We start from the raw sequence: 23,741 nt of genomic DNA, 5'->3' as shown, positions 1-23,741 counted from the left end.
AGAAGAAATTGAGAATGAAATAACCAGCTTAGGTAACGGAGTTGACCAGATGGAGGAAAGAATCAGTGACATTGAAGATAGAAACCTGGAAATTACACGGATGGGAGAAGAAAGAGACTTGAGACTTAAAAGAAATGAAAGAACTCTACAAGAACTTTCTGACTCCATCAGAAAAAGCAATATACGAATAATGGGCATACCCGAAGGAGAACAAAGAGAGAAGGGAACAGAGAATATATTCAAACAAATTGTCAATGAGAACTTCCCAAACTTGTGGACAGAACTTGTTCCTCGATCCAAGAATCAAATAGAACACCTAATTACCTCAATCCCAACAGGCCTTCTCCAAGGCACATTGTATTGAAGTTGTCAAAATTCAATGACAAAGAAAGAATCCTCAAGGCAGCCAGGGAAAAGAAGATGGTAACCTACAAAGGAAAGTCCATTATATTATCATCAGATTTCTCAGCAGAAATTCTACAAGCCAAGAGGGAGTGGAACCAAATATTCAAACTATTGAAAGAGAGAAATTATGAGCCAAGAATAATATATCCAGCAAAGATATCCTTTAGATATGAAGGAGGAATAAAGACCTTTCCAGGCATACAGAAGCTGAGGGAATTTTCTAATACACGACCTGCACTACAAGAAATACTAAAGGAGGCTGTTCGACGACCACCAACAGGGACAATTTGTGGCAACCAAAACATAAAAAGGGGGAGAGTAAAGGCCTGAACTGGAATACGGGAATGGAGAAAGTAAGCATACTGAAGAAAATGGAATACTCTAAATATCACACTTTCTTTTACATAAACTTAAGGGTAACCACTCAAAAAAAAATCTAAAACTGAAATATATACTGTAATAAAAGAAGAAACAGAGGGAAACATCATAGAATACAACCACACAGAAATAACAGACAACAACAAAGAGGCAAAGAAACAATGGAGACACAGCCTTACCAGAAAACTAAAGATAGAATGACAGGAAATCCTCACATATCAATAATCACCCTAAATGTAAATGGACTGAACTCACCAATAAAAAGGCACACAGTAGCACATTGGATCAAAAAACTAAAACCAACCACATGCTGTCTCCAAAAGACACATCTCAGCTACAAGGACAAGCATAGACTCAAAGTGAAAGAGTGGAAATTGACACTCCAAGCAAATGGTACCCAGAGAAAATCAGGTGTAGCTATAATGATATCAGATGAAACAGATTTCAGGGTGAAAAAGGACACAAAGGACAAAGATGGACATTTCATAATGGTAAAGGGGACTATACAACAAGAAGACATAACAGTCATCAATATTTATGCCCCCAATCAGGGAGCACCAAAATATACCAAGCAACTATGAACAGAACTAAAGGGAGAAATTGACCAAAACACAATTATATTAGGGGACTTAAATACATCATTGACAGCTATGGTAGATCATCCAAACAGAAAATAAATAACGAAATAGCAGCCCTAAATGACACAATAGGTGAAATGGACATAATTGACATATATAGAGTACTTCATCCTAAAACATCAGACTACTCATTTTTTTCTAGTGTATATGAAACATTCTCAAGAATAGACCATATATTGGGACATAAAATCAGCCTCTGTAAATTTAAGAAGATTGAAATCATACCAAGCATATTCTCTGATCACAAGGCTTTGAAACTGGATATCAACTTCAAAAAGAAAGCAGGAAAAAACACAAATACATAGAGATTAAACAACATACTTTTAAAGAATGACTGGGTCAAAGAAGAAATCAGAGGAGAGCTCAAAAGATACATAGAAACAAATGACAATGAAAACACAACCTACCAAAATTTTGGGGATGCAGTGAAAGCAGTTTTAACAGGGAAATTTATATCATTACAGGCATATCTCAAGAAACAAGACAAAATGGCTATCATCAATAAATCAACAAACAACAAATGCTAGCACGGATGTGGAGAAAAGGGAACGCTAGTGCACTGTTGGTGGGATTGCAGATTAGTGCAGCCACTATGGAAAACAGAATCGAGGTATCTCAGGAATCTGAAAATGGAACTACCCTATGATCCAGTAATTCCACTCCTAGGCATCTACCCGGAGAAATCCAAAACTCCAATTCAAAAATCAGTATGCACTCCTATGTTTATTGCAGCACTTTACACAATAGCCAAGATATGGAAACAACCAAATGCCCATCGGTAGACGACTGGATTAAGAAGCTGTGGTACATTTATACAATGGAGTATTACGCAGCCATAAAGAAGAAAGAAATCTTATCATTTGCAGCAACATGGATGGATCTAGAGAACATTATGTTAAGTGAAATAAGTCAGAAAGAGAAAGACAAGTACCATATGATCTCACTTATATGCGGAATCTAAAGAAAAGAATATGTGAATGAACTAATCAGAAACAGTTTTGAGGACACAAAGAAAAAACCGAGAGTTGTTAGATGGGCGGGGTGGGGGATAAAGGGAAAGGTGAAGGGATTAGGAAGCAGCTGGTAACCACAACATGGCCTCAGGGTTTTTTGAAAATTAATTTGGGAAACTTATTCAATAATGTTGTAAAGATTTTGTTGGGTATCCCATGGACATGCGTCCTATTGGGGAGCCCACCTCAGAGATACTGTGGATGCCCGATCATGGCATTGTACACCAGAAGCTAAACATTAATGAATGCCAACTATAATTTTATATATATAATGTGATGGCTCGGTGTGAGGTCAGAGGGATAGTGGATGGGGGGTAGGGGGGTTCACAGTGTGAGGGATATAAATGATGAAAGTCTAGGTATTACCTTGTCTTGTACACCTGAAACTAATAAGTTTAAAAAAAAGAAACAAGAAAAATGCCAAATAAATGTACTCAAATAAATGTTACACTTTAAAGAACTAGAAAAAGAAGAACAAATGAAACCCAAGGTCAGCAGAAGAAAGGAAATAACAAAAATCAGCTCAGAACTAAATGAAATAGAGAACAAAAAGACAATAGAAAATAATTAATGTGACAAGAAGCTAGTTCTTTGAAAAGATTAACAAAATCAACAAACCCTTGTCTAGACTCACTAAGATAAAAAGAGAGAAGACACTAATTTAAAAAATCAGAAAAGAAAAAGGGGAAGTTATCAAGGACACCACAGAAATACAATGGATCATCCAAGAATACTATGAAGGACTATATGCCACCAAATTCAATAACCTAAAAGAAATGGACAAGTTCTTAGAAACATGTAGCCTATTTATGCTGAACCATGAAGAACTGGAAAATCTAAACAGATCAATCACCAGTAATGAAATTGAATCAGTCATCCAAAACCTTCCCAAAAGCAAAAGTCCGGGACCAGATGGCTTCACTAGTGAATTCTACCAAACCTTCAAAGAGGATCTAATACTAATCCTGCTCAAACTCTCCAAAAAATTGAGAAAAGACAGTACTCCCTAACTCATTTTATGAGGACAACATTACCCTGATACCAAAATCTGGCAAGGACAACACAAAAAAGAAAAGTACAGACCAATATCTCTGATAAATACAGATGCAAAAATCCTAAACAAAATTCTAGCAAATTGCATATAACAATGCATTAAAAAGATTATTCATCATGACCAAGTGGGGTTCATCCCCGGTACACAGGGATGGTACAACATCCCCAAATCCATCAATGGGACACATCACATAAACAAAATAAAGGACAAAAATCATATGATTATATCAATTGATGCAGAAAAAGCATTTGACAAGATACAACATCCATTTATGATTAAAACACTTAATAAAATAGGTATAGAAGGAAAATACCTTAACATAATAAAGGCCATATATTATAAACTCTCAGCTAATCTCATAATTAATGGTGAAAAACTGAAGCCCTTTGCTCTATGTTCAGGAACATGATAGGGCTGTCCCCTATCACCTCTGCTTTTCAACATAGTGTTGTAAGTCCTTGCCAGAGCAATCAGGCAAGAGAAAGAAATAAAAGGCATCCAAATTGGGAATGAAGAAGTAAATTGTCACTTTTTGCAGATGACATGATGCTATATATAGAAAACCCTAAAGACTCCACCAAAAAGCTGTTAGAAACAATCAACGAATACAGTAAAGCTTCCAGCTACAAAATCAAGGTACAGAAATCCATTGCATTCCTATATACTAACAATGAATCTGAGAAAAAGAAATACAAAAAGCAATTCCTTTTGCAACTGCAGCAAAAAGAATAAAACACCTAAGAATAAACTTAACCAAGGATGTGAAAGACGTATACACTGAAAACTGTAACACATTTTTAAAAGAAATTGAAGAAGACACAAAGAAATCGAAAGACATTCCATGCTCATGGATTGGAAGAATCAACATAGTTAAAATAGCCATATTCCCCAAAGCAATATACAGATTTAATGCAATCCACATCAAAATCCCAATGGCATTTAAAAAAAAAAATAGAACAAAAAAATCATCAGATTTGTTTGGAACCACAAAAGACCCCAAATAGCCAAAGCAATCTTAAGAAAAAAGAACAATGCTGGAGGTATCACACTCCCTGACTTTAGCTTGTACTACAGGGCTACAATAATCAAAACATCATGATATTGGCAGGAAAACAGACACATAGACCAATGGAATAGAATTGAGAACCCAAAATTAAACCACATAAATATGGACAATTTTTGACAAAGAAGCAAAAAACATACAATGGAGAAAAGACAGCCTCTTCAATAAGTGGCGCTGGCAGAATTGGATAGCCATGTGCAAAAGAATGAAACTGGACTGCTATGTGTCACCATGTACCAAAATTAATTCAAAATGGATCAAAGACTTAAGCATAAGTCCTGAAACAATAAACTGCATAGAAGAAAACATAGGTACTAAACTTATGGACCTTGGGTTCAAAGACCATTTTATGAATTTGACTCGAAAGGCAATGAAAGTAACAGCTAAAATAAATGAATGGGACTATATGAAACTAAAAAGCTTCTGCACAGCAAAAGAAACCATCGACAAACTAAGGAAGCAACCAACTGAATGGGAGAAGATTTTTTCAAACAGTGCCTCCGATAAAGGGCTAATATCCAATATATACAAGGAACTCATGAAATTCAACAACAAAAAAACAAACAACCCAATTGAAAATTGGGCAGGAGACCTGAAGAGACATTTCTCCAAAGAGGACATACAAATGGCAAACAGATATATGAAAAAATGCTCAACATCACTAACCATCAGAGAAATGCAAATAAAAACTACAATGAGATATCACTTCACCCCAGTCAGAATGGCTATCATCAACAAGACAAATAGTAACACGTGTTGGAGAGGCTGTGGAGAAAAAGGAACCCTCATACACTGTTGGTGGGAATGCAGACTGGTGCAGCTGCTATGAAAGGCAAAGTGGAGGTTCCTCAAAAAATTACGAATAGAATTATTCCTCTCCTGGGTATCTACCCAAAAAATCTGAAAACATTTATACATAAAGACACGTGTGCTCCAATGTTCGTTGCAGCTTTGCTTATGGTGGCCAAGCCATGGAAACCACCAAAATGTCCTTCGATAGATGAACGGATAAAGAAGTTGTGGTATATATACACAATGGAATACTATTCGGTGGTAAGAAAAGATGATATAGGAACATTTGTGACAACATGGATGGATGTTGAGAGTTAATGCTAAGCGAAATAAGTCAGACAGAAAAAGCAGAGAACCATATGATTTCACTGATATGTGGTATATAAACCAAAAACAACAAAAGAACAAGACAAACAAATGAGAAACAAAAACTGATAAATACAGACAATAGTTTAGTGGTTACCAGAGGGTAAGGGGGTTGGGGGTGGGAGATGAGGGTAAGGGGGATCAAATATATGGTGATAGAAGGAGAACTGACTCTGTGTGGTGAACACACAATGGGATATATAGATGATATAATACAGAATTGTACACCTGAAATCTATGTAATTTTACTAACAATTGTCACCCCAATAAATTAGAAAAAAAAAAAAAACACCTGAAACCATAGAAGTCCTAGGAGAAAACATAGGCAATAAACTCTCAGAATTACCTTTAGTAATAGTTTTACTGTACATCTCCTTGGGGAAGGGAAACAAAAGACAAAATAAATAAATAGGACTACATTAAACTATAAAAAATTTTGCACAGTAAAGGAAACCGTCAACAAAATGAAAAGACATCCTACTGAGTAAGGCAAGATATTCTCTAATGATACATCTGATAAGGGGTTAATATCCAAAATCTATATAAAAAAAAACACACACCAAAAAAACAAACAATCAAATTAAAATATTGGCAGAGGACCTGAATAGACATTTCTTCAAAGAGGACATACAGATGGCCAACAGACATATGAAAAAAATGTTCAACATCACTAATCATCAGAGAAATGCAAATAAAAACCACCGTCAGCTATCACCTTACACATGTGAGAATGACCATCATCAATAAATCAACAAACAAGTGCTGTCAAGGATGTGGAGAAAAGGGAACTCTTGTGCCCTGTTGATGGGAATACTAATTGGTGCAGCCACTGTGGAAAACAATATGGGGATTCACCAAAAAATTTAAAAATAGAGCTATATGACCAAGAAAATCCACTCCTGGGTATTTATCCAAAGAAATGCAAAACACTAATTCGAAAAGGTATATGAACCCCTATGTTCATTGCAATGCTAGTTACAAGAGCCAAGATGTGGAAGCAACCAAAGTGCCTATCAATAGATAATTGGGTAAAGATGAGGTGGTACGTATATAAAATGGAATATTACTCTGCCATAAAAAAGAATAGAATATTACCATTTGTAACAATATGGATGGACCTAGGGGCTATTACATTTAGTAAAATAAGTCAGACTGAGAATGACAGCCATAGGATCTTACTTATATGTGGAATCTAAAGAACAAAATAAATGAACAAATAAAACAGAAACAGACCTGTAGATACAGAAACAAACTAATAGATAAAGGGATTAAGAAGTACAAAGTTATAGGAGAGTCATGGAGATATAAAGTGCAATATGAAGAATATAGTCAATAGTATTATAAAAGCTATGTATAGTATCAGATGGGTAGTAGACTTATTGGGGGGATCATTTCACTACACTGTACACCTGAAATTAATATAAAATAATATTGAATGTCAACTATATTTAAAAAATAGTCACAGGTATGTGCAGAGCAGCATGAGGAATATAATCAGAAATGTTTTAATAACTATGTACAATGTCGGGTGAGTAGTAGACTTGTTGGGGTTATCACTGTTAATTATGTAAATTTTGATGACTATGTTGTTCTGTATGCCTGAAACTAATTAAAAAATCAGATGATCATCTCAACAGAAGCAGAAAAAGCATTTGAAAAAATTAAATATATTTTTATGAGAAAAAACTGCTAAACAAACTAGGAATAGAAAAAATTACCTCAACATGGTAAAGTCCATATATGAGAAGCCCACAACAAATATACTCATGGTGAAAAGTTGAAAGCTTTTCCTCTGAGATAAGGAACAAGACAAAGTTCACTCTCACCACTTTTTTCAATGTAGTACTGTAAGTCCTAGTCAGAGCAATTAGGCAAGAAAAAGAAATAAAAGGCATTCACAGAGAAAGCAAGAGTTAGAACTCTCTGTTTGAGGAAGATACTATTATATAATAAAAACCCTAAACTCTGCCAGGAATCTTTTAGAACTAATAAACGAATTCAGTAAATTAGCAGGATACAGTAACAATATACAAAAATCAGTTTCTATACACTAAAACCAAACTATTGGAAAAAGAAATCAAGAAGACAATCCCATTTATAATAGCATCAACATAAATAAATAAATAAATAAATAAATAAATAAATAAATAAATAAATAAATACATAAATAAATAACAATACAATATAATACCCAGGAGTAAATTTAACCAAAGAAGTAAAAGACTTGTATACATAAGGGTATAAAAAACACTAAAGGAAGAAATTGAAGAAAACACAAATAAATGAAAAGATGTTTCATGTTCATATATTGGATGAGTTGATATTGTTAAAGTTCATACTACCCAAAGCAATCTATAGATTCAATGCAATCCCTATTAAAATTCCTACAGCATGTTTCATGAGAAACAAACAAACAAACAAACAAAAAACCCTAAAATTTGCATGGAACCACAAAGACCCCAAATTGCCAAAGCATGTTTGAGTAAGGAAAGCAAAGTTGGAGGCATGACATTCTCTAATGTCAAACTATATTACAAAATTAAATAATCAAATCAACCGGTATGATTATAAAATCAGACATATAAAATGGTGGAACAGAATAGAAAGCCCAGAAATATACCGATGCATATACAGTCAATTAATTTGTAACAAAGAGCCAAGAATATACAATGGAAAAAGGAGTCTCTTCAATAGTGGTGTTGGGAAAATTAGATATCCAGGTGCAAAAGAATGAAAATTAGATATCCAGGCAAAGATTTCTGGATTAGACAACAAAAGGAAAAATAAACAAGTGGGACTACAATAAACTGAAAATCTTCTTCTTAGGAAAGGAAACCATTAACGTAATGAAAAGGCAACCTATAAAATGGGAGAAAATATTCGAAACCACAAATTGTTAAGGGATTAATATCCAAAATACGCAATGAATTCATACAAATCAATAGCAAAAAAATGAATGCAATTAAAAAACGGGCAAAGGACTTTTTTTTTCTTTTTGCAGAGAAGACATACAAATGGCCCATAGGTACATGAAAAGGTGCTCGACATCACTTATCATCAAAAAAAAACAAATCAAACCACTACGAGATATTGCCTCACACCTCATAGGACAGCTACCATGCAGAAGACAAGAAAACAAATGCTGGAAAGGATATGGAGAAAGGGAATCCTCACACAATATCGATATGAATGTAAACTGGTGCAGCCACTGTGGAAAATCTTACGGATGTTCTTCAAAAAATTAAAAGTAGAAAAAAAAAAAAGTAGAACTACCATATGATCCAGCAATCCACTTTTGCATGTATATCCAAAAGAAATGAAATCATTATCTCGAAAGATATCTGTACTCCCATGGTCATTGTAGCATTATTCACAATAGCCAAGCCAAGGTATGTCTGCTGATATATGAATTAATAAAGTGATACATATAGAGACAAATATAGATATAGGTATAAATATATAGATAGAGATACAGATATATATTATTTATAGATACAGATATATATATATATATATATATATATATAGATATACACACACACATATATATATAGTGGAATATTATTTAACCTTAAAAATGAAGGAAATTCTGCCGTTTGTAACAAGATGTATGAATCTGGAGGGCATCATTATGCTAAGAGAAATAAGCTGTCAGAGAAAGACAAATAGTGCATGGGATCAAATGAATGTGGAATCTTGGAAAAAAAAACAACACATAGAAACAAGAATAAAATGGTAGTAGCCAGGGTCAGGGGTGGAGGAAACAGGGAGAGACTAAGTAAAAGGGTACAAACTTTCAGTTATAAAATAAATAAGGTCTGAGGATCTAATTTATAACATGTTGACTATGGTTGATAAAACTGTCATAGATGTGTTAATTAGCTAGATGGTTAGAATCCTTTCAAAATATATACGTGTATCAAATCACCATGTTGTACATTTTAAATACATTATAACTTTATTTGTCAATTATACCTCAATAAATCTGAAAGAATAAACAATGTGTATTATGAGGAAAAAAACGGATTAATATATATAGCAACTCTAGTCTCCTGATTTAAAGACAATACTGAGATGCTGAGTGTTCTAATTTGTTTATTCCTAGCAATTGAGAGCTCCTGTTTAAGACCTGGAAGAGCTCAAAGAAACTATTTAGATATTCCTTTGTAAGTATGTGATAGATAAGATTATGTTTCTAAAAATGAGTCATTATCAAAATAGGTTATCTTTAGAACATTGTTTTCAGTGGATGATGATTTTACCGCTCAGGAGATATTTGGCAATTTCTGTAAACATTTTTGGTTGTTACAACTTTCAGTTTCTAATGTCTAAATGTCAGGAATGCAAATAATCTCCTACAAAGCAAGAAAACCCTGAACATAAAAAAAATCATCTAGTCCAAAAATGTCAACACACAGTCCAAAAATAATAGTGATGAAGGGGATAAATCCTGCTTTAAAATATTATCTTCTTTAATGTTTTAATCCAAACCTAAAATTTAGCATATTTATATAAGAAATCCCAAACTGTAAACTAGAGCATTAAGTTCATGAACATCAAGACTTTCCATCATTTTTTGACCTAAGAAATGAGCCATTACATATGGCTCAAACTAATATTTTTTAAACTATGGTATTCAATATTGTTTTTAAATTAGGCCCTGGATATTTTTATTTGTAACAAGAAAAAATATATATTCCTTGAAAGCAGTATAAAATTAAGATTAAGGATTAAGAAAATGAGAAGGGATTAAGAGAATGAGAAGGCAAGTTACAGACTGGGAGAAAATATTGGCAAAGGACATGTTTCATAAAGTATTGCTCTCCAAAATATACAAAGAAGTCTTAAAACTCAACAACAAGAAAATGAAAAACCTAATTTAAAAAAAGGCAAAAATCTGTCCAGATACCTAACCAACGAAGACATACAGATAGCAGATAAACATATGAAAAAAATCATATCATTAGGGTAATGCAAATTCAAACAACAAGATATCACTACACACATATTATCCCCAAATTCAAAACACTGACAACCCAAATGCTGGCAAGAACATGGAGCAAGAGGAACTCTCATTCATAGCTGGGGGGAATGCAAAATGGTACAGCCACTTTGAAAGACAGCTAAGCTGTTTTTTATAAAGCTACCATCTACATAGTCTTATCTTGCAATCCAGCAATTAAACTTCTAAGTATTTACCACAATGAGTTGAAAACATATGTCCACTCAAAAACCTGCAGACACAGGTTCATAGCAACTTTATAATTGTCAAAATTTGGAAGCAGCTAAATGTAAGTGAATGGATAAATAAACTGGTACAACATCCAGACAATGGGGACAGTGAAACTATTCTGTGTATTATAATGGGGCATGTACATTATACATGTATCAAAATCCATAGAAAATCCACCACCAAGAGTGAACCCTAATGTAAATTATGAACTTTGGGTGATAATGATGTGTAGGTCCATCCATAGTAACAAATGTACTGCTCTGGTGAAGCATGTTGATAGTGGGAGAAGCTATGCTTGTGTGGGGGCAAAGAGTATATGGGAACACTCTGTACTTCCTACTCAATTTTGCTGTGAATTTGAAACTGCTCTTAAAAAATAAGGTTTTTACAAAAATAGTAATTACTAGTACCATAGGTCAGGATAAATTGTTCAAATTTGTTTTCTTCTCCTTTCCTCTTCAGAAAAAAATAGCTTTTATTTTTCATGAATATACCTCAAAGCATTAATTTTGATTTAATTGAGTTAGGATATGGCCATTAGGCAACAAACTCCTGACTTTGAAGCTCATGTAGTCTCTACAAACAAATCTCCAGGTGGAAAGAGCCAAGAGTATCTATTGGCATTACAAAGTTTGCTAGAATTCAGATTTTTCAGGTGTTAGCCAAGGCTATCTCTGCAGAATACTCCTTTCATTTTACCAGCTTTTGAAGAGAGAGAGGGGAAATTCCTGATTGTAGCATTTGCCAATTTTCATGTTATACAAAACTTCCACCATGGCCTATGTCAAGGTACCAATGTTTTACAAGGCTCACAAAATTCTTCCTCCTATACCTGTCTCATGTTGTGTTTCACCCAGCTCCTTCATTGTATCTGTCTTCTCTTTATGTTTATACTTAAGGATAGAGAACCTGTTCTTGAAGATGATTTTCAAAAGGTAAGGAGATTCAAATACTCAGAAGTAACTGAAACAGTTTGTAGGTTCTCCTAGCCTGGCCAAAGTGTTAGAACTTAAAGTATGTAACTTAGGAATTGAGAAAGACATTATTGTAAACATCAGTCTTCAATTACTTCTCAAATATAATTCTTCTCTGACATATGCTTCTGAAATCTCAATAACCTTTTAACATGTTTTGTTCCTAATCACACGTTTCAAGACAGTGAAATAAGACTGTAAAGGAAAGGAGAAAATAACACACTCCTCTGGAGAAAAATCACAGGGCAGATAAGCAACTACCATTTTCCCCTGTTGTGATGCATGAGATAGATTATATTTCTATGGGGCTTCTTTTGGTGTACATTTCAGGGACATCTAGCATTTAACTACATCCACTTTCCAAATAATAATATGGGAATAAGCAGGAATGGAAATATCAAATGATTATCTTGAATCTACTCTAATTTGTAGTAAAAGTTACTTGCAAATTCTAGAACAACATTAGAAAGTAATGGTGTAATACAACTCATAATAGATTGTCATCAACTAATTTGTTTTTCAATAGCTCTTTAAAGCAGACATGATTATTATTCCCATTGACTGATAAGAAAAATAACATTGATGAAGATAACACAAGACCGAATGAATTTAGGTTATTTTTTACTCAAGGTCATATAGCTAATGAATGATAGAACAAAATATTCATTCATTCATTCAATAAAAATTATTGAGTGCTAACATTACTGAAGATAAACAGGTTTCTATTCTGTTCAGTTTACAGTCTACTGAAGGTCAAAGAATATTAATTCAAGATCACCACACAGTGCTAAATGCTGTGGTACAAAATGCACAGATTACTCTTGGAGCACATAAGTGGGCACCTGAATAATATGGAGGACAAGAGAAGGAAGTAAAAAGTAGCTGAAATTTAAAGAACTGTTAAAAGTTAGGTAGATAAATGATGTTGAGAAGGACACACACAGAGGTAACAACACATTGAAAAGCAGTGAAAAAATGTGGCATTTGAATAACTTACCTAAGTTCAATGTGAGTAAATGAAAGAATGCATAAATCTGAATGGTAACAAAAAAAAACTAGAGAGATTGGAAGAGACCAATAACACGGTAAGTTCATCTTTTATTTTTTGCCAGATATACCTCTCCTGAAAAACATATACTCCAACAGTACCACATCTCTTTATACCAATGATTCCACATTAACACTGTGAACAAAAGGAGGAAATCTCAGACACTGCAGAGCACCTGATTCTTAAAATTCTTTCAGAAAGCTAAACGGAGCCTATTGGTGGATTTTGAGGAGAAAAGTGACAGTCAAATATGAAATTTAGAAAGGGTATTTCAGCAGCATCATTAAAACAGATTAGAGAGATTATTCAGAAGACATTTGCAATAATTCAAATGAGAAGTAGTATTGTTTCAGTGAAGGCTATGACCATGAGAATATAGTGGAGGATTCAGATATTAATCTGTACAGGTTGATACTTGATAGAATATAGGGCTTTAGTAATTAGGAATAGAGTAGAATATCTCCATTTTTGGGGTTTATTTCTATCACACAGTTGTTCTTAACCTTTTTGGGGTCATGGACTTCTTTAAAAATCTAATTAACCCCTATGACTAGAAGGTACTCATACTATTTCATGGGTTCCATGAATATATCTAAAGACACTAGGCTAAATACCACTATATTGGAGTAATCTATGAAGATAGGAATACGGAAAGAAAAATAGTTTAGAGAGGAACGATAATCGTTCATTTATTCTAAACACATAAATGGGCTCATAGAACATCCTAAAAGAGATATGAAGAACTCAGGTCATATTGATCTGACAGAGAGCAGAGAAGTCACTAGTGAAGATACAGTTTTAAACATCGTACCTAAAAGCAGTGTGTAGAATGAACAGAATAGTAAGAAAGGGCTTTAGTCCTTGAACCATGATTATTTAAGGAATGATCAAAGGATAAAGGTACACATGGGAAAGAAGGCAATAAAATAAATCTGGGCATCAAAGTCAAGAATTTAAACTATCACTGTCAGACTTTGGAGATCAAACTCAATATCATGTGTGGGTTTATCCTATTTTACTATTACTGATAGGCTTTTCTAAAATTTTGATCTCATAGAGATATTTCAGTGTTCTTTAATGCTCTGGCATTGTATGATGCTATGTTTATATATTTATGCTTCCTAAATTTTTAAATAATTATTAACTTACATTTAAGTTAATAATTAATGTGTGTAAGTGTGTATGTGTGGGTGCATGTGTAGCCTTTTAATCTCAAAAGTGCCCCATTTTATGAGTGAATATAATGAAACTTGTTTTCAAACCTGGATATGGTGCAAACCTGAGGAATTTTCTCACTATATCATAAGAGAAAGATAAATTTTCTTCACCATACTTATTGGAACTCAATTGTAAATTATTTTGTATTTTTCTTCATTTTCTACATTTTTAAATGATATTAACTGTTTCAAGTCATAAAAAGACATTTCTCTCTTACACCAGCCAAAGCGTCGAAGTTAGTGTTACTCAAATATTTTTAAACTAAATAACTTATAAATATCAGACATAATTATCAGCTATAAACTTTTATAAATTCTTGGAAGGAAATTTTAGAGTATTTTTTGAAAATGGGGTTCAATATTTCAAAACTCACAGAATGATATTTTTTCTGATTAACATTATTACTTCAGGAACTATTGTCAGTGAAATTAAAAATGCTGTACATTTTATTCTCTAGTCTTCTCATATATATGTATTTATGTACATATATATGTATATACATATATGTAGTACATATGTATATATGTACTATCCCATTAAGCCCCATTTATTTAACTCAATAATTATTTCCATGGGCACTACTGGTCTTTTTCCATGTTTGCATTTCTTTTTCGACTGCAGAAGCCCTTACTGGAACACTGAATTTGAGTTTCATGAATGTAGTGTTCTATTCATTTTTTTAAGTTCCTTACGATAGTCACCACTGTGCTTTGAACATTAGAGAAGCTCATAATATTTTTTACATGACTGAATCATTTCTTCATAACATAATGCTAATAACTATTTTGTAAACAGGTTCAGAAATGAATTTGCCCCACTTCAATATTGTAAGAACAATGATTGCAAATGATAGAAAGGTAGATAGTGACAGACATTTGTATTTTCTCAAGAAGGAGACCTATGCAATCATCTAATTTTTCTTGATTTATAAGGACATATTGTAATCTAAAAAGTTATAAAACAAATACTGAAGTAATAAGCTTAGCTAACTCACAATGTGAGTTAAAACATGAAGTGGTCAGTCACTTCATGTTTTAAAACCCGATATTTTGAAAACAAAAAGGTGAGTAGGAGTGAGGGAGAGAGAGAAAGAGAGAATGAGGAAGAAAGGGAGAGGAAGAGGGAGGGAAGGGAGAGGGAAGGGAAGGGAAGGGAAGAGAAGGGAAGGCAGAGGAAGAGGAGGAGTGTAGGAAGAAAATAAAGTGAAGCCCAAGTGAACATAACAGGACTAAACAATCTCAATTAAAATGTATGCTATTGGTAAGGTTAAATTGGTAAACAATTTAATGTATAGGAATACCACACAGTGTTCTGTGAAATTTAAGCTCTTGTAACTTAACTAAATAACTCTAAAAATATAGAAATGACATATGGTTGAACAAAATCTAGTTTATCATAAATCTGTCCATGGTAAAGAAGAATTCATTTCAAAGTAAATTACAAGCATTCTCAACATTGCAGAATAAGCCAAACTCATTTTGACATTTAACTCAATTAGAAATGATATATTGTTGATTATGTATATGCAGTTTATTCATTTGAATGTCTAGCATTCACAACTGATTAGATTGGGGTATGCATTATGAATATTAAACATTTGGATAATATTTCTAGATTTCACTTCTGTAAATTGAGGAACTCAGTTTCATTTTAAAGCAGATAACAATTAAAATGAAATTTTAAGACAGTGTATTATAATTCGCTCAATATTGGTTTTTAGAAATAGTCTTCTGATAATTTCTTTAGATTTCAATTCTATAGTAATGTCATGAAATACATTAGACAAAAATTCAGTAAGGGAATAAAAATGCAATGAAGATTATAAAATGCAATACTCCTGTCCCAGTAAACAATTAAAACTGATGAAATCACAAACCTTGTCCCTCCTTTCTCACATTTATTCCAACTAAGCTACTTTGAGATTGACAACTAAAAATAATAAAAGTCCAATTATTTTGATGAATGCTGCACACTATGCGTGGTAACTGGAAGCAAATTCCAGAAAAGAAATTTGGTCCATTTTCCATACTGCCTAATAGCTCCAAATTCATATTATTCCTATCTGTAAGACAATAATACTGTGAGATGAAGGAGAATTGAGACATTATAATATAACACAAAGGACAAAATAAATTGAATCAATGATTTGAGCTAAAATCAGGGCTTAAGATATATTAGCTTTTTGAATAAAAGTATGCTTTTTAGATTATCTTGGCTTCTGATTCATTCAATACAAAATGTCTACAACAATACTCACCTGCTCTACTTCTTCACAGAGGTGTTAATTCATAGTTATATTAAATAATATAAAATTATTATAAAAATATTAGCCTTCAGTAATGTGGACAAGGGTAATGATAATATAAATAATAAAGACAAGAAGAAGATGGCATATCAAAGAAGTAGTAGCAGAAGAGGAATTTGAGATTTCTGGAAGTCAAACAAATTCTTTCACCTTGATAATGTAACAAAGCAATGCTCTTCATAACAATTAGTAATAAAATATCTTTATCACATAAACATGTACTGATGCCTTCTAGAGCAGAAATCACATTCTGTTTTCCTTTTATGAACAGCTGAATTGCTGGTTAGGATTATGTGCCTGTTATAGTTGATATTTAATTTATCCTATTACTTTCATCAAATACACTAAAAAAAGTCTTACCAAACCCTACCACTCTTGGTGAAGCATCTCTTCATGTGCTTCAATAGCATAATATATTTAAGCCATTCACAGACTTTATCATAACTAGTGTAATCATGAATTTCTCAGTCTAGACTAAGCTTCTTAGGGTCAAAAATTATATTCCCTGGATCCTTGGAAGTATCTGACTCATAGAATTTATTAAGTAATCCAAAGGATGTTGGCCAAATACATTGATTAAATGAGACTATGTTGCCTGACTTACCAAATAAAATTACTGGATGTCCAATTAAATTTGAACTTCAGATTCACAACACAAATTCAGGATATACTTATATGAAAACTTTATTTATTGTATATCTGAAATTCAAATTTCACTAGGTATCCTATATTTGATTTGGCAATCTTAAATGAGAAGAAAAAAATGGCTTCAAGGCAACTGAATTCAGCTAACAACATCAAGAATTTAAATTCAACTCCAAGTTAGAAATAATACATGTAAGGTGTAACAAAATCTTGTAAGCTAAATATATATATATATATATATATATATATATATACATGTATATACATATACACGTATATATGTATGTATGTTGTGTGTATATATATATACATATGTGTGTGTATATATATATATGTATATATATATATATATACATATATATATGTAACATATATATATGTTGTGTTTTGTCCAAAGAACAATAATACTTTCTAGTATACTAATCTACCAGGAAAAATCCAACAACAATATTTCCCTTCAAATTAGGATATCAATTGGCCATTATTGTATATTAAATTATTGCTTAGTAAATATTCATGTCTCCATTTTCTTTGAAGTTGAACTTGAGCAATTAACTTACTTTGATTGAAGCCATATACAAGTGTGACAGTGTGCCCATTTCAAGCCTAGGCCCTAAGAAGTTGAGTAAGTTTTGCTTACCCTTCTGGGAAAGTCCAACCTCTGCTATGAAAAGAATATGCCCTTGGTAGCTGTTGCTGCTTTAGTCTATACTCTAGAATGACACATGTAGAGCCAATCCTGTAAACCTATAGCATGAAGCAGAGTCACTCCAGCTGACCAGAAGAACTGTGATTAAGGAATAAGTATGTAATGTTGAACGCCACCAAAATTTTGTTGATGTTTGTCATGCAGAATCACTGCAACAGTAAGTAATTGATCCAGCCATAGTTTTCACAAAAACACTCTTCCTCATTCCAGCAGAGATACAGTGACTCAGGGGCATCAGAGACATACTGGGAAACACTGAGTTCTGTGGCCTCAGAGATAGGACTGCAGAGATAGTTCCCATTTTCCCTATGTGGGGTCCTCTTCCTACGCAGCCTGCAGGTGGGTGCCATCTTTCCTGTGTTGAGCCCTCCCCACTGCCCAATCTGAATCTGAATTGATCTGTTAAGCTCCACTCTGATGACTCACTTAGACCCCACGACACCCAACTCCATACCATACTAGGTTCTATTGGCAGCTGAACCTTACAGGAACTAGAAGCCAGCAACTGGCAGCAGGCCTCACAGTATCCTGGCTTTTTGTGGAGCAACCGGAGACCTGGTACTGGTGGCAGCCATCCTTAGTCCGCAGTGTGGCCTCTCCCACACACCTCCAGGTCCAACACAGGCAGCAACCAACTGTGGATCACTTTGTAGCTCCTACCAGGTAGTCCCCGGCCAGTCACAGGCAGTGGCTGACCTGGGGCTGCAACCAGAGTTCTTCCAAGAGGCCTAGAACAAACATAGTTGGAGGGTAGCTTCAGACAACAGCAGAGCACTACCCAATTAGTCCCACAAGTAGCACACACAAAGGGTGGTCTCAACAGGCACTAGAGTTCATTGAGGCTTATCTTGCTCCATGGAGTAACCCCACCCCACAGCAGCCTATAAGCTATGGATGGGGCCAAACCCCACAGCCAATCAGTGTTAAGGGTTAATTCCTCCTACTGACGTGCCAACAGCAATCAAGGCTCAAATAGAAGGGTACACACAATCCACACAAGGGACACTCCTGGAGCCCCTGGGACAGTTGACCAGGGAGACTGTGCCAGGCCCCTACAGGGCATCTACTACATAAGGCCACCTGGCAAGACTGGTAGATGCAGTAGATCAACCTAATATGTAGATACAAAGACAGAGAGGCAGCCAAAATGAGGAAACAAAGAAATACATTCCAAATGAAAGAACAGGAGAAGCCTCCAGAAAAAGAACTAAATAAATGGAGGCAAGCAACTTATGAGAGACAGAGTTCAAAACACTGCTTATAAGGATGCTCAAGGAACTTAGTGAGAACCTCAACAAAGAGATAGTAAACATAAAAAAGGACACTAAAACCATATAAAACAGCCAGTCAGAAGTGAAGAATACAAAACTAAAATGAAGAATGCAGACTGGATGAAGCAGAAGATCGAATCAGCAATTTGGAAGACAAGGTAGCAGAACATACCCAACCAGAACAGCAAAAAGAAAAAAAGAATCTAAAAAAGTGAGGACAGTGTCAGAGACCTCTGGAACAACATCAAGATAACAACATTTGCCTCATGGGTGTATCAGAAGGAGAAGAGAGAGAAAGCAAGGGATTGAGAACCTATTTGAAGAAATAATGACTGAAAACTCTTTTAACCTGGTGAAGGAAATAGACATGCAAGTCCAGGAAGCACAGACAGTTCCAAGAAAGATGAAACCAAACAGGCTCACACCTTCACACATTATAATTAAAATGGCAAATGTAAAAGACAAAGAAAATCCTAAAAGCAGCAAGAGAAAGGCAACAAGTAATTTATAAGAAAGCTCCCATAAGACTAACAGCTGATTTCTCAATAGAAACTTTTCAGGACAGAAGGGATAGGCACAAAATATTCAAAGTGACGAAAAGCAAGGATCTACAACCAGTATTACTCTACCAAGCAAAGCTATCATTTAGAATCTAAGGACAGATGAAGAGCTTCCCAGACAAGAAAAAGCTAAAGGAGTTCATTACCACCAATCAGTATTACAAGGAATGTTAGAGGAACTGCTTTAAGATGAAAAAAAAAAAAAAATATATATATATATATATATATATATATATATATATATATATATATATATATGGATAAAATGGCAATAACTACATATCTATCAACAGTTACTCTCAATATAAATGGATTAAATTCTCTAATAAAAAGCAGGCTAGTTGAATGGATAAGAAAACAAAACTTACATATGCTGCCTACAAGAGACTCATTTCATATTGAAAGACACACACAGACTGAAAGTAAAGGGAAGGAAAAAGTTATGTGATGAAAATGGAAATGAAAAAAAAAAAAAGAGACGTAGTAGCAATACTTATACCAGACAAAATAGACCTTAAAACAAAGGCTATAACAAGAAAGAAGGACCCAGTAATCTCACTTCTGGGTATTTATCTGAAGAGCCCAAAATGCTACTTTGAGGGGATGCATGCATCCCTATGTTCATTGCAGCACTGTTGACAGTGGCCAAGATGTGTAGGTAGCGTGGGTATTCATTGATGGCTGAATGGATAAAGAGGAGGTGGTACATATATACGATGAAATATTGCTAGACCATGGAAAGAACTAGGTTCTTGCCATTTGCAGTAGCATGGATGGACCTGGGGGGTATTGTGCTGAGTAGAGTATATTAGACAGAGAAGGACAGATGCAATATAATTTTGCTTATATGTGGAATCTAAAAACAAAACAGAAACAAACTCATAGATACAGAGAACATTTTGATGGTTGCCAGATAGGAGTGGTGTGGACAGGATGGGTGAAAATGGGGAAGCGATTAGGAAGTACAAATTTTTCATTAGAAAGTAGTCATGGGGATGTAGGGTACTATAAGGAATATAGTGAATAATATTGTAATAACTATGTGTGGTGTCAGATGGGTGCTAGAGTTATTGGGGTAATAAATGGGAGGAGAGTTAGGGGAGAGGGTGAAAAAGATGAAGAAGTATAAATTGGCAGTTACAAAATAATCATGGGGATGTGAAGTAAAGCATAAGGAATATAGTCAATAATATGGTAATATAACTATGCATAGTGCCAGGTGGATACTAGATTAGTCAGGGGGATCACTTCTTAAATTACATAAATGTCTAACAACTGTGAAATTACATCTGAAGTTAATATAAAATAATATTGAATACTGAATGTCAAATGTGATTGAAAAAATAAGAGAAGGGGAAGGTAAAGGGCAATAAGTGGTCCAAGTTTCCAGGTATAAAACAAGTCATGGGGATGTAATGTACAGCATGGGGAATATCGTTAATAATATTGTGATAGCATGGTGTGGCGTCAGATGATTGCTGGACTTATGATAATCACTTCTTTAGGTATATAAATGTTGAATAACTATGGTGTACATCTGAAACCGATATAATGTACATTAGCTATAGTTTTCAATAAAAATCTTTTTAAAAATGCACTTTGTGGACTGAATCAGAGAAGTCAAAAAAGTGATAGCCTTGCCTTGTACTCTATAAAATCTTATTGGCAGAAAAGAATCATTAATCCCAGTATTTCTTTTTTTCCCCCTACACAAAAGCACAAGCCAGTTTTAAGATAGAGAATGCATTCATATTTTCAGGACACAAAATATTATTCCTTAGAGGAACTTCTCCTAGGGAATGTTTCCATTGATTGTTTTCCCTAAGTATTTGAAACCATAAATGCTAGCTATAAAATTACTCAGGAACTATTAGATACATAGCTATATATTTGCTAAGAAACCAAAGGTAATAAAAACTATGCTTATTCAGGCATTTTCCAGAGTTCCAACTGAGTACAAAGCAATATATTAGGTATTTTGTCAAGTTACTAAGGTGTAGAAACTGTCTCCCCCAAAATGCAGGGCCGAGTAATTAAAGCAAGCAAACTCTTACTTTTTAAACAAAATATGGTGAGATTTAGCAAATAGAGGATATGTTTTCTATCTATACATTGAGTTGGTCCATTTGTACTGAATTTTTATGACATATAATGTCTTTGTATACTGGATGGGTTTCCAATAATATTATGGACTGAATGCTTGCATCCTCTTAAAAATTCATATATTGAAGCTATTAGCCCCAATGTGATGTTATTAAAAGGAGGGATCTTTGGGAGGTAATTAGGTTCAGATGAGGTCACGACAGCCCAACCCCCATGAAGAGATTAGTGCCATTATAAGAAAAGAAGGAACACCAGAGCTTTGTATCTGTCAGTGAGGGTATAGTGAGAAGGCAGATGTCTGCAAATCAGGAAGAGGGTCCTCACCAACAACCAAATCTAAAGGCACCTTGGTCTTGGACTTTCCAGTCTCCAGAACTGTGAGAAATAAATGCCTGTTGTTTTAACCATCCAGTCATTGGTATTTTATAGCAGCCTGAGCTAAGACAAATAATAGCTGGGACATAAAACAAAAATGGTTATTGCACATGATAGACTTTTCTATGTTTTATTATGCATTGGCTATTAGTCTGTAGAGACCAACTTATTTCATATCCGTATCCTTATTACTAAAAATATTACATAGCAGATGGAATTTGCTGAGTAAGAATATATGAAATGAATATTCTACAACAACTTCCTAGGACCAATCCTGACCTGAAAGAACAAGACGTGTGTTTAAGATGTGTTAGCTATACATTCTAGGAATTAGTGTCAAGTGTTAACCTAATCCATAATTTGAATCTAAGTCTCAATAATTTGCTAACTATCTTTGGTTTAATTGGTAACTTTATTTGTTATTCAGAGACCACTAGCACTTCCGGCACTCACCATAGCACTTTGTCTAGTTTTGTTAACAGTTCTACTTAATAGTCTAGGTTTTATTCCTGGCTTCCTGTTCCTGAGGGCTAAATGTTTAATCAGAGCCCCTGACGTTTTCTTCCCAGTTTCTCTCTAAGAAATGGAAATCTTGTCTCTGACTCCCGATCTGGCATTTGGAGCCTCACTACCTACAGACAGGCTTTCCTGATGATGAGAGTCTAGCTAGCCCAATTTTTAAATTGGGTGACTCACATAATAATTGCTTTGGTGCTGTCTCCTCTTGGGATCTCCCATGGTCACATTATGTACTTGTATTATGAAAAATATGCCTAACTGATCCTACTGCTGCCATTTCATTTTGAATAACAAATGCTGCCTCTATGAGAACTGTCTTTATGCATCTAGAAAATACGGTAATTTTCATGCACAGACCCTTCACAGTTTGCCCACCAAATTATTCTTCTATCCCATCTCTGATTATTATACTTACATTTAAACAATTTTAAATAATGTATTGGTCAGCATACATAAATATCTTTGGAACAAGATATTTAGGGCAACTTTAATTACAATAAGTTTATTATATATAAGCTAATTTATGTTAACTTACCCCAACTTTCAAATAAGGTATTATAGACACTAAAATTTCTTTAAAGATGTTTATTTCTGTGACTTGATTCTTTCTCTTTTAGGAAAGGAATTACAGGATTACCCAGCTAGTCATTTCTGAAAAAGAAAGATTAGGTTTTTATATTATTGAAGGAAAATTATACACTTATAATGGATGTCCTTTATGTCCCACCATTTTCTTGATTCATTTATTCCTCAAGCATGATTATATTTTGGTTTTTCCTTTGTGACACAAATCGATATTCTTTCTGAAAACAATTTTCAAACTCTCTAATGTCTTTCCACACTCTATCAAATTACTTTCCCCTACGTCCATCTCATTTCCTAATCATTACTTTTAGCATTTGTCCTCCATTAGGCAATTTCTAATTAAGTTAGAACTATATTTCACTTGGTCTTCTCAGAGCATGCAACTTTTTCAACCACTTATAGACAGTTGCCCACAGAAATTAGTACTAGTACATGTTTACATATATGTCACTCATTTTACCAAATTCCATGAAAGAATACTTTTCTT

This window comes from Rhinolophus hipposideros, assembly GCF_964194185.1.
Source record: "Rhinolophus hipposideros genome assembly, chromosome: 5".
Taxonomy (NCBI): Eukaryota; Metazoa; Chordata; class Mammalia; order Chiroptera; family Rhinolophidae; genus Rhinolophus; species Rhinolophus hipposideros.
This window is presented reverse-complemented; position numbering follows the sequence as displayed.